Genomic DNA, 14,870 nt, shown 5'->3' on the forward strand with positions numbered 1-14,870 from the left:
CTCTAGAAAATAGGCTCTGTGAAAGCAGGGATCCCATCTTACTTGCCCCATGCCATATCTCCAGAATGTATGATAGTGCTTGGCATACGTAGGTGCTCAATGAAAGTTTGCTGACTGGTAAGTTTAATTTACAGGTCAGTCTTCTTAGAAAACATCTAGAAATTAAAAGCCACATTATTAAAATTTTAATCAAATTCAGTACAGATATACAGGTGAGAGATTGGAAGATTGTAGTGAATAACATTATTTAAAATATTATAGATAATTTATTTTAATAGAAGATCTTAATGATTCCATATCTCTTATAATAATATTAACTCTAACTTTCATCCATCAGGTATATATGCTATCTAATAGCAAGACAAGGTTTTTCAGAAGTACTTTGCGTTTAGAAAGTAGCCAGACTAATATAATAAATTTATTATGGATAATCCATTTCATAGATAAAACACATATATGAAATAAAAAAAATGTATTTACATTTACAAACATTTATTGCCATGCACAAAAATGAATGAAATGTAATTACTCAAAGATGAGTGAGTGAATAAAGATAAAAAAGTTAACAACACTGGGCTTTTAAAAAGCTTTGTTAGAGTATGAACAAAATAATGAGGGGTCTGTTTGGTTGAACACCTCTAGGCCATGGACCTCACTCATTTGAATTTAGACACTATTCAAATGCTCCCATTTCTCCTAGGCACAATTGTCAATATAAAATTCAGTTACCATGGTATCTAACATTTTCCCCCAAATCAAGTGAAAGTCTTTTTCACAAAGAAGGAGGAGGGAAAAGTTTATTTTTGATGCCAGTGTTTCAGTGGAGACATTAGGCTCTGTCTGCGAGAGGACTAGGTTGCCGTAAGAAAATAAGTACAACAAACAAAAATACTGTGCTCAGTGGTTCTGCAATGCCAGCTCATTACTCCAGCTCATTTCTGGAAGGGACTAAGGATTAGAAAATGCCTCTTCCTGAGTTGTAGAAGACCTATAAAACCAAATGGGCTTCCCTGGTGGCTCAGCGCTAAAGAATCTGCCTGCAACGAGGGAGGAAAGAGATGGGCTTCCATCCCTGGGTCAGGAATATCTCCTGGAGGAGGGCATGACAAGTACTCTGGTATCCTTGCCTGGAGAATCCCATGGACAAAGGAATCTGGCAGGCTGCAGTCCATCGGGTCACGAAGAGTCGGACAAAAAACTGACATAGCAGCCGAAGCATAAAACTGAGCAACTCAGAAAGTACTGAAAAGGAATACTAGGGAAAATAATACAAAGGAAAAATAGCAACAGAAACTGTGGTGAGCTGAGCATGACCTTTGGAAAGAAAAGAAAGATTTTGCAAATCTAAGAAAATCTCCTCACAGTCCTCTCTGAAAGATTAAGATGATTCAGTGTTTTTTTTCATTTACTTATTGCAAATAAGTATGGCTTTCTCTGACAAAACATCACGGTTCTTACTTAGGTACTATTATGCAGAGACAGAACATCAAGTTTATGTTGGTTGTTCAAAGTCATTCTTAAAGATCAAGAATAAGAACTAAATTTAATAATTGGAAATATTTGCATACGAGAGATCTGTTTCTTCCAAACATTTCTTTGGGCTTATAGTCTATGTCAAAGGATGGGAAGCACTGTTATAAATGTGTCTCATCCAAACATTAATGAGGAAGCAAATCATTCGCGTTTTGAAAATTGCAGAATCTATTTGGATGTCATTTATCACCTGTCCGATGGAAAGAAATGAGGCAGAAGCAGGCAGAGAAATATTTCTGAATCCTGAGTTTTCTGGATGAAAAAGATGTATTCCTCTATGTATTACTTCTTATCTTGCTAATACAACAGAATACAACTATTTTACCCACTAGTATAGCATTTAGCACATAAAGTATTAATTGCCAAAACATTTTGAAGTCTTTAAGAGAGCAGTATCTTAAAAATAATAAGTAAAATCAGTGTAAATACAAATTAATCAACATTAATTAAACTAGTGACAAATATCCGTGCATCTTCCAAAACACTTTGTCTTTAAAGCAATGTTAATTCTTTTATACATTTTTTCCCACAATAAGTGAATGACACTTATATGCTAAAACATCATATAGAATATGATGCCTGTTTTTGCTTTTCTCATTGTGTATCTTCTAGAAAGCAAGAGGCTATTTTTTTAAGTATATTATTTGAAAATACTTTACTAGAAGTTAAACGCTGTTTTACCAGAAATTTCTAAGGAAAAAATGAAGAAAATTTGAATAATGCTCTTTTTTTTTTTCTTTGAACACCATCAGTCTATTCCAACATATGCAAATAGCACCTTTCAATTTCTGGTTCCATCTATGTTATGTTACAAAAGGCTTGTTCTTTTCCACCATTTCACATTGAGCAGGGGTACCTCCTTTATAGATGGCTCTGTATTCAATCCATTTTGCTATATTTTGAAGTAAAAAGAAAAGAAATGGTAAAAAAAATAATAATAAAGTTCTGCTTTATTATGACTTGCCAGCTATAATGCACTTTACAAATTTGAACCCCCAAAATGTGGCATGCTTTCAAGATATTGCTTCAATTGTCTCAGGCTACAGGTTAAGGTCACATTATGAATTTTCCTACATTTATGATCTCGACACATTTTATATTTAATTTTTTGTGGAGGTTTTTCTTTACCCTGAGCTATGTTTGTGCTAGACCGTAAAATCAGGTGATGACCCAGTGGAATCCATAGGGACATTAAAGAGATTGCAGAAACTGGTTTGGACCAAGAAAGGAAGGGTGCCCAGTCTGAATGAGATGAAACCTACATCAGTAAACCTCGGTAAGTAAGAACTTAATGATCTCATTATTTACCTACTTTATACATCGTATCAGTGTATATGTGTCCATCTAATCTCCCAATTTCTTTCCCCAAGCCCCGCCTTCCCCCTTGGAGTCCATACATTTATTCTCAGCATCTGTGTCTATTTCTGCTTTTTAATGAATGGGAAGGAAGTCCAAAAGGAAGAAGATATGTGTATATGTACGTCTGATTCACTTTGCTATAAAATAGAAGCTAACATAACATTGTAAGGCAACTATAGTCCAATAAAAATAACTTAAAAACCTCAATGAGCTGATAAAAATGTCTTGAGGATGAATTCAGATAGTATATATTAATGAAAAACATTTTGATTAGGCCTTAAAATAATTATTAAATATTTTGAGGGCTATCTTTATTGCCAAGTTATTTGTGAAACAAATATTCTCACACTGTTCCTGAATTTCACTTTGTATCTATGCCACTCCATTTCTCTTCTTCAGAACCAGACTCATGGGTAGATTAAGAGAAAGCTATGGGTAAAGCTCAGCAAGATGATAAGGACCAGCATTGTCCACTCTTTGCATTCCTTGACCTCATAAAACAGTACAATTCAGTTTTGATGTGAGTGCCACAGGCAGGTCATGCAACTTTGATTTTCATTTGTTTATTTACAAGAATGCTCTATTAATCATAATCTGGTGTTTACACTCACTAAACATTTGAACTTAAACAGAGTCAATGAATGGTGCAATTTACTAAGGGTTATATATGTTTCTATTTCCTATAAATTTTAATACATTACCAAAAATTTCATCACACCTTACAGTACATGTAAATATAGGTCTCACTGATCAACTTTATAGGACCAAAGATATGCCATCCTCTGTTTTCTCAGTCTTGTTCTCTCTTTTCCAAAATATTTCACTATGAGACACACATCATGCATAAATATCTTTGCAGATTGATATTAAATTAGAGAATTTTAGGTTATCAAGAGAACTTCAGAAAATCTCTACTGAGATTTCATTTCTTTTAATTAAAACAAAAATCTGATTTGCTTCTTTATATGTCTTCTTGTATGTGTGCCCTCAAACAATTAAAAAAAAATACTTAAGAATAAAAACACACCATATCATGCTTATAATATATGAGGATTTTTTTTTAATTTGTAATTTTTCTAAAGTATCTTTCAGTACACTATTTCCACATGGATTCTAGTCAAACTGGCTTTAATCTTTATACACAACTTCCAAAAAAAGTTAGGTAAATCTATTTTTACAAAACAAATCACTTGATATACCAAAGACATACTCTTTAAAGAAATGCTAATTTAAAATTATTTTGTAAAATTGTATGACTTTCTGGTTTAACCCATAATGTTCATTCATTACTATTATATAAAGGGAATTATGATAGTCATAATTTCTACATGTGCAAAATTATTAGACAGACTTACCTCTTTAACTTATTTTTCTTTATCATTCAGGAGATGAAGATGAAACATTGATTTCCTGTATGAAATTAGCCAAAAGCCAAGAAAGGAAAGTTAATAATGTTAACACAAGGGGGAAGGAAGGAATGGAAATTAGATTGGATTCTATTTCTGCATCACTGGTTAGATCCAGTGCTTCAGCTGGATGCAGCTTGGCAGAAATGCTATCCCAGAATGAAGGTGAAGTTCAGATGTGGAACAACTGGAAACCTTTTCCAGAAAACCCGTTGTGGACATATGTTGATTTTCAGATTGACCAGATTGGACTGTGGGACAATTGTTTCCACTGCACTCACCACCCCCATCTCAAGTCTTCTTGTACAGATATGGATCTCCCACACTCATGGGTAAGTTTGTAAAACGACGGAAATGTATCATCTTATCTGGATCTTGGTACTAGCAGGAAAGAAACAGATAACAAACGTGCTAATCAGTCAAATTTACCAGTGTCTGGAAAGTGAGCAGAGTTAGAGCTGTCTTTCCAAAAAGAATGCAACTCTAGTGACTTCTGCTGTCATGTTGCTATTGCATATATTCCCTTGTGTTTAAATAAACTACTGCGTAGCTCAAACAGTAAAGAGTCTGCCTGCAATGCTGGAGAACCAGGTTTGATCCCTGAGTCTGGAAGATCCCCCTTTAGAAGGGCATGGCAACCCACTCTAGTATTCTTGCCTCAAGAATTCCATGGACAGAGAAGTCTGGCAGATTACAGTCCATGAAGTCGCAAAGAGTTGGACACGACTGAGCGACTAACACAAAAGAAGATAAAGGATGTTTATTCAGATCAACATGTTGTGTGCTAAATTGCCTAAATTATTGTTGGTGTGTTGAAGTTTCACTGATAATTAATACATGAAAGTGTTAGTCGCTCAGTGGTTCAGATGGTAAAGAATCCCACTAATTTAAATGAGCATTTTCTTTGGGCCTGCTAGTCTCATAAGTACATCACATGTATTATTTCATTTAAATCTCACAACCTTATAATGTAGGGAGTGATATTCTAATATTAATTCTTTCCTGTTTTACAATTGAGAAAGATGAGGTACAAAAAAGTAACAGGTACAATGTCACAGATCTAACAATTTGTGAAGCCAAAATCTAGAACCTCCACAGTCCTATGCTAGGGATCCTGATTTCAGCTAATATATTATAGTGTTTCCCACGTACAGAACTAATGGTGTACGGCACAAAAGAAAGAGTAACGATCTGGATTAGACAAATCTGGGCTTGAATTCAAGTTCTGCTACTTGGGCAAATTATTGAAACCTTTTAAGCTTAATATTCTCAATCGTAAAATGAAAGGTGCTCAGTAGTTCAGTCATGTCGGACTCTTTGTGATCCCATAGACTGTAGCCCCGCAGGCTCTCCTGTCTATGGAATGTTCCAGGCAAGAATACTAGAGTGGGTTGCCATGCCCTGCTCCAGGGGGGTAATAGAGAAACTAAAATTATATAGCACAGATACTCTTAAGATTTAAGAGTGCTAATTTTTTTTCACCAGATAAGTTATTCATCTGCCTGGTATAGTCCTCTTTCCTTTAAAACCATCATCCTAACCCATAAGACTTAGATCAAATACTTTGTCCTCTAGAAAACTTGCCTGGGTTATACCAGATAGAAGCAATTTTTTTCTTTGAACTTCCAGATCACTTAAGGGTATTCTTCTTTCATTGTATAGGCATTAAATCTACATTAGCATCCCAATATTAGACATTGGGGACACAGAGCCAAATAATAAATGCATTGGCCCTATCTTCATGGAGCTTATCACACTCCTTCCTGTAGCAGGATGAGTTGGGCATTAGTTTACTTGCTATAAATAATTTATGTTTAAATTCTCCCTAGTCTCTAGAATGTCACTGTTTGCAACTCTTTGAGACCCCATCGACTGTAGCCTGCCAGGCTCCTCTGTCCATGGAATGTTCCAGGCAAGAAAACTAGAATGGGTTGCCCTTTCCTACTTCAGGGGGTAATAGAGAAACTAAAATTATGTAGTTTCAATCATGTTCGACTCTGCAACCCTATGTCTATACGTAGCCCATCAGGCTCCTCTGTCCATGGGATTTCCCAGGCAAGAATACTAGAGTGGGTTGCCATTTCCTTCTTAGGGGATCTGCCTAACTCAGGGATAGAACCTGTGTCTCCTGCATTGGCAGGTGATTCTTTACCACCAAGTCACCACGGAAGCAGAATGTCATGGGCACTCAAATATTTGAGTAACATTTGCTGACTAAATGAATAGAAGTTTTAGAAACCAATAGACTTTGCTACCATAGATCTAGAGAAAAAAATTACTTCTTCATTGTCTAACTGTTCTATATTAATGCAGTCATTGTTGTTGTTCAGTTGCTAAGTTGTGTCTGACTTAGCAGCATGGACTTTGTGACTCCGTGGACTGCAGCATGCCAGGCTTGCCTATCCTTACTATATCCCAGAGTTTGCTCAAATGCATGTCTGTTGAGTTGGTGATGCTATCCAGAGGATAGTGGCTATCCTCTGCCACCCTCTTCTCCTTTTGCCTTCTGTCTTTCCCAGCATCAGGTCGTCTCCAGTAAGTCTGCGGCTCTTTGCCGCAGGTGGCCAAAGTATTGGAGTTTCAGCTTCAGCATCAGTCTTTTCAATGAATATTCAGGGCTGATTTCCTTTAGGATAGACTGGCTTGATCTTGCAGTCCAGGAGACTCTCAAGAGTCTTCTTCAGCACCACAATTTGAAAGCATCATATATAAACTCTATTATCATGGATATGTATGAGTGTTTGTGGATGTGTGTCTTGGTTTAGGTGTGTATGCATAGTAATGTTTTTTTTTTTACTTAGGTGATTTTGTCTATTTTAGTACATAACTAAATGATTAAGTAAATAAGTTTTATCTATAGAAAGTCAAACCTATCTGCAGAATGCTCAGAGTTTCAGATGGTAATGTTCAGCATTTGTAACAGGAAAACCTCAGTGGACTTGGACAGAGGGTTCAAGAACATGTTAGAGTTAAATTGGTTTGGTAACTTTGATGAGACCACTTGCACTCAGGGATTTGAGACATAGAGTAAAAGAAGTTGAATGAGGGAAAAGTATTATGTTTATATTTTACATATATATTCTATAATAATAGCAAGTAAAACTATCTAGTTTCATTTTAACATATCTGATATTTTTCTGTAATAATTTCAGGGCTTTTATTTGGGTTAAAGTTACTTTCATTCTAGGCAAGGCAAGATACAGAAGGCAGATAGTGTTGAGGAAAAAGTCTTCTCAAATGAGTGTTGCTATCAATGACAGGTAGTCAGCAGTGACCAGATTTTTTTTTTCTAAATATACCAACATATGCAGATATGTTGGAGCAGGGCCTAAACCCCACATTTTGGGAGAAATAAAACTAATCCACTAATTAGTTTCTTGATCTCAGAAATCTCAACAATAATGGATTCCTGTATCTTTGATCTCATCATTGTATCAGTTTTGAGGCAGCCTGAAATTGACTTGTCTTCAGACAGTCCTCATTCCTCCAGATACATCTCCCTGCTAACCAACTTCAGGCTCAAACTCTCAAAATCTAGTTCTTCTAGAGTTGGGTGTAATGCCAACTCTGACATCACTAGCAGAGTGAGATTGGGCAAACTCCTTACCCTCTTTAAGAAAAAATTTCAATTCTGTATTGGTTTCAGATCCTACTCATTTCTTTTCCTCTGCGTGACTTTTTGCATACTGAAAGCACTCATTTGTAAAACAAGGTTATCAAGGTCTACTACACAAGGGATGTTGGGATGATTAAATGAAACGGTGTCAGGACTCTGTCAATAGCAGGTGATATTTATACCCAAATCAGAGTCCAGAGCTTGTGCTGGGCTTGGAAAGTAGCAACATTTTACTCAGTTGAAATACCATAAACAAGCTGAATCCAGACAAGGAAATGTATTCTTTGTGAATGACTCTTCACAAAAGTCAAGAGGGGGAGAACGAGACACACAGATATTTAATGTGTGGTTTAGTTGTTTGTAAGGTCTATGGGATCTGAGGAGTGGGGAGAGAGATGTGATTATAGAATTGCTATAAACTGAGAAAGACAAAAGATGAGATTTATGAAAGCAAATACACCACAAGAGAAATGTGAAAGGAAAGCTACATAAGGATGCCAGTCTTTTCTAATATCCGTGATGAGTGGTGTTGAGAGGGAATTCAGATGCATCTTAAGAAAGATAACAATGAAAGCAACCAAAAATAATATTGAAGCCAAGTGTTTACAATCAACTTACAAGAAGAGTGATTGAAGAGTACTTATGAAATGCGGCATGCTAAAAACTTGAAACATAACAAAAGAGAGTGAGCCGTAGGCTTGGTAGGAATAAGGACAAGAAAGAATAAAGTTTGTGTGTTGCAAAGGCGATGAGGTCTTCCTTTAATCTAATATTTTAAAAAATAATACAATAGCAGCTAATATATTTTTCCAAATCTGGGATTATTTTCTCAGATTTTTGAGAATAAACAGTTTTTCAGATTAAGAAATGGAAGTAATCTTGACATGAAAAAGAGGAACAGATATCTGTTTTTCCCTTTAAGTGTCTAAAATGCTTTGAAATCTATTTTATAAAAATAGTATGACATATTTAAAAATGATAATAACAAAAGTTTTCAGAAGGAGGAAAGTCAAAGTCCTCAGAGAATACAACAGAAACCCACACAGAGAAGAATCGAAATGTAGTGTAGGGAGAAAAATGATAATGAGAAACAAAATTTCATGGAGGTCAAAGAAAAATAAGTGAAGTTTATATACAAAATCTCAAGGTGGGAACATAAACAAATCTCTACTTCATGCATCTTTATATATGTTAGAAGAGAATGAGAAGAGGGAAGCTAGAAGGTCTTATTGGAGTACTACGTGCACCCTTCAAAATTGCACCAAAAGAGAGTGTGGAGAGTGGAAGATTTCTTTACTGAACTGTTTCAGTGAGAGGATCAGAATGTGTGCTAATGTTAACCTGGAAGTAAAGGAACAAAGATTTTACATGAATCTTCTCATTCAAATAGGGAGTACTGGGTGCTCTAATTATTGACCTGGGAAAATGTTCTTGGGTCATATAGCCCCACCGCTAAGTGATTTCAGAGTTTCAATACTGCCCCTCCAAAATTACTGATCTATGGGAGAAAAGCTATCTGTGCCCATCTTCTTTTGTTTTCCTAGTCTCAACCTTGGCAATCTCTCCGTCTCTCTGATGCTGGCCTACCTCTTTCAATCAACATGACACATCATTACTAGATTAATCTACCAGGTTAATTTCCTTGACTAATCTACCTGATTAATGCTACCTGAATAATGATTCTGAAGCTCAAACCTAATAATATTACTGCTCCCCTTACAAACCTTTAAGTGTCTCCTCAACACCTACAGGGTCAAAAGCAAACTCATTGACCTAATCTGCCTTCTAACTAGATCACAAGTCTCCTTCACACACACACATGTACACACACACACACTGCTATTAGCAAAGTGATACTATCATTTTGCCAAATCCAGATTTTTTCCCATCTTTATCGCTTTATTTATACTGCTTTTCAAATTTGTATCTTCTTTTCTTCTCTATTTGATGAGTAGTATGGAAGTTTAAAAAAATATATATGGTCAAGTAAGAATTCATAGTGTACACTTTGAAGGAAAAAATGTGTAAAAAGGAATGAGGATTGAGGGGACCAGTAAAAAGAGAATAAGGAGGGGCATGGTTTAGGGAAAAAGAAAAATTAATTTCATAGGTTTTATTATTTTCTCTGTACATTAGTGATGTTAGACTCCTGACAAAAAGTCTCTGTGGTCCCACTGCTGAGGGTATTACTATTTTTACAGGTTCAGTGTATGATATACCAAGATGACTGCTCCCATATCCACCCAGAGGAAGACAGGCTCTGAGACATCAATGCATAATTCCTCATGGTTTAATGCCCTCGTGTCCAACTCTAACAGCAGAACCTGTTTGTTAGAACAGCTTTAAACTTTTATCTGTTTACCTTGGAATTCTCATGGTGTGGAAAGAGAACAGGTTTTAATTAATAGATTTGGACAACATGTGAAAAGGAAGGCAGAGTGAATGATAATCTGCACTGAGAAATTCAAAAGGAAAAATAGGAAAATGGGATAGAAAAGTACCAGAAGATATTTATACCTACTACACTTTGTGCTGAAATTAATTAATTTGAGAATCAAGATAATAAAAATAATGTTAAGGCCCTAAATGAACAAGAAAAAATAATTAATGATGAGTATTTTATGTGACAAATGTTTAATTATAGCCAATATAATTTTTGAGGGAAGAATTAATATTTACCCAAGAGAAGAATTTGAAAAACAGAAGATGCTGCAACAGTTTATTCATTCATTCATTTATTCATTCATCCATGTATTCACTGATTTAGCTAATTCATATCAAGTGCCCCCTAAGCCACTTAGGCTCTAAATGTGTGTGTGTGGAGGGGGGAAATCTACCATTTCATATCTGTAATGAGAGTTTGAAAGTAAAAGTGAAAGTTGCTCAGTTGTGTCTGACTCTTTGAGACCCCATGGAATAGCCCCAGAATTCTCTAGGCCAGGGTAATAGAGTGGGTAGACTTTCCATTCTCCAGGGGATCTTCACGAATTAGGGATCAAACCCAGGTCTCCCACATTGCAGGTGGATTCTTTACCAGCTGAGCCACGAAGGAAGCCCATTGAGAATTTATAGGGTCTTATTTTAAAAAAGTAAAACAGAAAAACAAATAATCACAATTCTTTGTATAAAAATTCACAAAGATGGGACACATATCGTACTAATTGTACATAAAATAATCCTGGAAAAGATCCGGCCAGATGTACAAGCACATTTACATGAAAAAAGAGAGTTTATAGAAGAAAGACTTAAATTATGAGATATTATAATAGTGCAAGATATCAGATTTATGGAAATTATTTAGGCTGAATTTGAAGAGAGTAAATTGTAAATGTTTATGAAATGTTTAAATGTCTTTTATAATAAAATCCTGTATAATGAATATAAAAATAAAATGAGAAAATGTAATGGCTCTATAAGTGTAAAATCATATTCTAAAAGTCCAGGATAACTAGAGGTATCACTAAACTAGACTTTTGAATCTGAGCAATGTAGAATGTAAGCGAATCTAATTATTTGGGTTGGTGTTTGGCTTTTCTCAATTTTTCAAACCTTCTGAATATCTGTGACAACAACAGGTCTGTGTCAGTCCTAGAACTGTTACAGAAACCAAGAATCTCTTTTTCATGAATGGCCTTAAGGGTTTGCCTCACTTTTCTCTGTTTCGTTGTTGCTGTCGTTGTTTTTCCTTTGTGCTTGTTTATTCAAGTGCATCAAATTAAGGAGAAAGTTGAACTGGTACACTCCATAATAAAATATCTCTAAGGTCATCATAAAATGTTTGTAATTTACAATCGCTCTTATGATAATGATATAGGATCCATGATAATTAATTATAATTACATTTTGGCTTCTACAATCAAGATGAAATTTGTTTCTCTGGATTCTCAAATAGACAAAGGAGGAAAACAAATATCAGTCTGAAGAGGGGACCCATTTATGTTCATTGACCACGGGAGACCTCAAGTTCCTCCTTCCTGAGAGTTTAACTCTTCTGCATGTTTCAGCAGAATAAAGCCAATCTAAAGCTGGACCTTGACCCTTGCAAAGAGAGAGGTCTAAATGTTAGGGCATCTTATATAATGAGCCTTGGAGAATGTCCCAAGTATTGGGAGAATTTCTTCTGTGCCAGAGAAACACGCTCATAATTCAAATACTGCTAAGCAAGCTAAAGACCATGTCATATTTTGAGTGCACAGCCAGATATGTCAGAAGCGATGTTGTACATCAAAGGAGCACAGGTTTGAGCCAGGAAAGTCAGGTATGAGCTCACTACTTACTGGCATCTCTCTGGATCAGGCTGCTTAATCTCCATGGTCTTCTGCATCTTCATCTTTAGAAAGATGGCTATTAATGATCTTAAAGGCTCCTCTCTATCTTCAGTATTTGGGTTATGACGGGACACCAAGAAAGGTATATCCCATGTGCAGAAAGAGATTAGTACAAAAAGATTTTCCTTCAGCTTTTTCAAATTAGCTCTCTTTTCACTTTTCAGATGACCATTGTTGATGTTATTTCTATAATTTTTTTTTACATAAGCTATTTTAGGTTTCGTTTTTTATTGCTCTCTGTTTTCCTGACCAACTGCACTTCCTCTGTCCTGGGTACTTCCTCATCTTCTGAACTAGCAACCGTATATGTGAATACAGACTTTTCTTGAGTTACAGCCAGGTTCCTCTGATCATGAAAACTTCTTCATGAACCAAAATGTCTGTTTTCTATTCTCAGGAACTAAGAAGGCTTCTGTCACTCAAGAAGAACTATTTCTTAAAATCCTTTTGAGTGCCATTTCAAAGGACAAAATCCTGCTTTGACAAATGGGTGGGTGAAGTTTAAATAGGATTGTGGGGGGTGCAGAAGAGCAGGGGGCTTTGTGGTATGGAGAGTGCTGGGCTGAAATGAGACAGCCTCTTCGGCCACCATCACCCATCTCACACACACACACACTACCTTTCAGATCTTGTTCTGATCATGTGTTGTTGTTCAGTCTCTAGGCTGTGTCTGACTCTTTGCAACCCCATGGACTGCAGCACACCAGGCTTCCTTGTCCTTCACTATCTCCCAGAGTTTACTCAGAAGCATGCCCATTGAGTCAGTGATGCTATCCAACCATCTCATCCTCTGCCACCCTCTTCTCCTCCCCCTAATCTCTTCCAGCATCAGGATCTTTTCTAATGAGTTGGTTCTTCACATCAGGTGGCCAAAGTAGATATGTCTGATCATGTAGACATGTCTATATAATGACAACCATAATCTCTGTTGACTTAGCATTTGACTCTATTTCAAGTGTTTTACATATGCTATCTTTGTGTTATGACTCAGTTAGGTGGTATTACTACTCCCATTTTAATGGTAAAAGAGATTAAATCATTTATGTAATGTAGCAGTAGCATGCAGAACTAGATTTTAAGTCCAAATCTGTAAGAGTCTGAAGTTTTCCTGCAAAAATCATGGCTTTGTAACTTTCGAGCTTAGGCTAGTAGTCTATCTAGACTTCCTTATCTGTAAAAAATAAAGATGTTAGTTCCTAACTTGCAGTACAAAATGAAATGATATAAAATATACTGAAATGATGAAACATAAATGAAATGACATAAAATGAAATGATTCAACCATAGGGGCCTAATTGCTTAAATAAAGTTCCTGTTTTTGAGATGCAATATAACTTTTCTCACATTTCATTTTTTTGAAAGTACTTTCTAGGGAAAGTACTTATTTATTTGGGCTGTGCAGAAGGAGAAGGGGACGACAGAGGATGAGATGGTTGGATGGCATCACTGACCGGATGGACATGAGATTGAGTAGACTCTGGGAGTTGGTGATGGACAGGGAGGCCTGGCGTGCTGTGATTCATGGCGTTGCAAAGAGCTGGACACGACTGAGTGACTGAACTGAACTGAACTGAGGTCTTCATTGTTGCGCACAAGCTTTCACTAGCTGTGTAAGTGGGAGCTACTCTTCCCGGTGGTGCTTGGGTTTCCCATTGTGGTGGCTTCTCTTGCAGCGCATGGGCTCTAGGCGTGTGAGCTCAGCAGTCGTGGCTCCCAGGCTCCAGAGCCTGGGCTCAGAACTTGTGGCACGTGGGCTCAGCTGCCCCCCAGCATCTGGAATCTTAGTTCCTTGAACAGGGATAGAACGTGTATCCCCTGCATTGTCAGATTCTTAATCACTGGACCACCAGGGAAGTCCCTCACATATACTAGCCTTGTTACTAGGAAAAAACATTCTTTCATCCTAGAAATGGAGAAATTGAGACACATGAAGATTCAGTGAATTTCCTGGGGGTCCCATGGCAGATGATGGCAGAGGTGGTATCACCTAACTCTCCTGACTCTCAATCCACGCTTTTCCTATCACTAAGTTGTCTTTAAATTGTTAAGCAGAAATAAAAAATAAACATGGTGGCAAAGAGGAACTGTACATGGTAGAAACTACAAGTCTTGGAGCCAAATAAGCCTGGTCTTAAACTGTGGCATCACTGCTTACAGTTCTTGTGATTGCTAAATTACTTGATATCCCTGAGTTTCAGTTTTTTATCCAGATAGACACAATGAAGATTTTTCTGTGGAGTTCTTATAAAGAACTGGATATAGAGTATTTAACTATACTTGACACACAGTTGGAACTTAATGAAGAAGAGCTACTATTTCTAGGGACAGTTACTACTCTTTAATTATAATACAGATTATAATTATGTGTTTATAATTATTTCCTTTTCATTCAGTGAAAAACATTATGTTTATGATACATCAGTTCTTGCTCTGGGCTGCAGGGCCACAAAATGACTAAGACACATACCTGATGTTGGAGTCTCTCCAGCAGTGAAGTCTGAAGTCAGTCGTGTCTGACTCTTTGTGATCCCATGGACCGTAACCTACCAGGCTCCCCTGTCCGTGGGATTTTCCAGGCAAGAGTACTGGAGTGGGTTGCCATTTCCTTCTCCAGGGGATCTTCCTGAC

The 14,870-nt window shown here is 36.6% G+C and overlaps 1 long non-coding RNA gene across 1 annotated transcript; it reads right to left on the minus strand.

Annotated features, from left to right (window-relative positions):
- Positions 1 to 318: 318 nt before the first annotated feature.
- LOC133049884 (uncharacterized) lies at positions 319 to 12,482 on the minus strand. The gene is made up of 3 exons (XR_009691486.1): positions 12,192 to 12,482; positions 4,248 to 4,302; positions 319 to 2,425 (listed from the first exon to the last, which is right to left on the minus strand). It is a non-coding gene; the product is annotated as an uncharacterized LOC133049884 (long non-coding RNA).
- Between the last annotated feature and the right edge of the window lie 2,388 nt (positions 12,483 to 14,870).

The sequence above is a fragment of the Dama dama genome, chromosome 31, assembly GCF_033118175.1.
Source record: "Dama dama isolate Ldn47 chromosome 31, ASM3311817v1, whole genome shotgun sequence".
In the NCBI taxonomy this organism is placed as follows: Eukaryota; Metazoa; Chordata; class Mammalia; order Artiodactyla; family Cervidae; genus Dama; species Dama dama.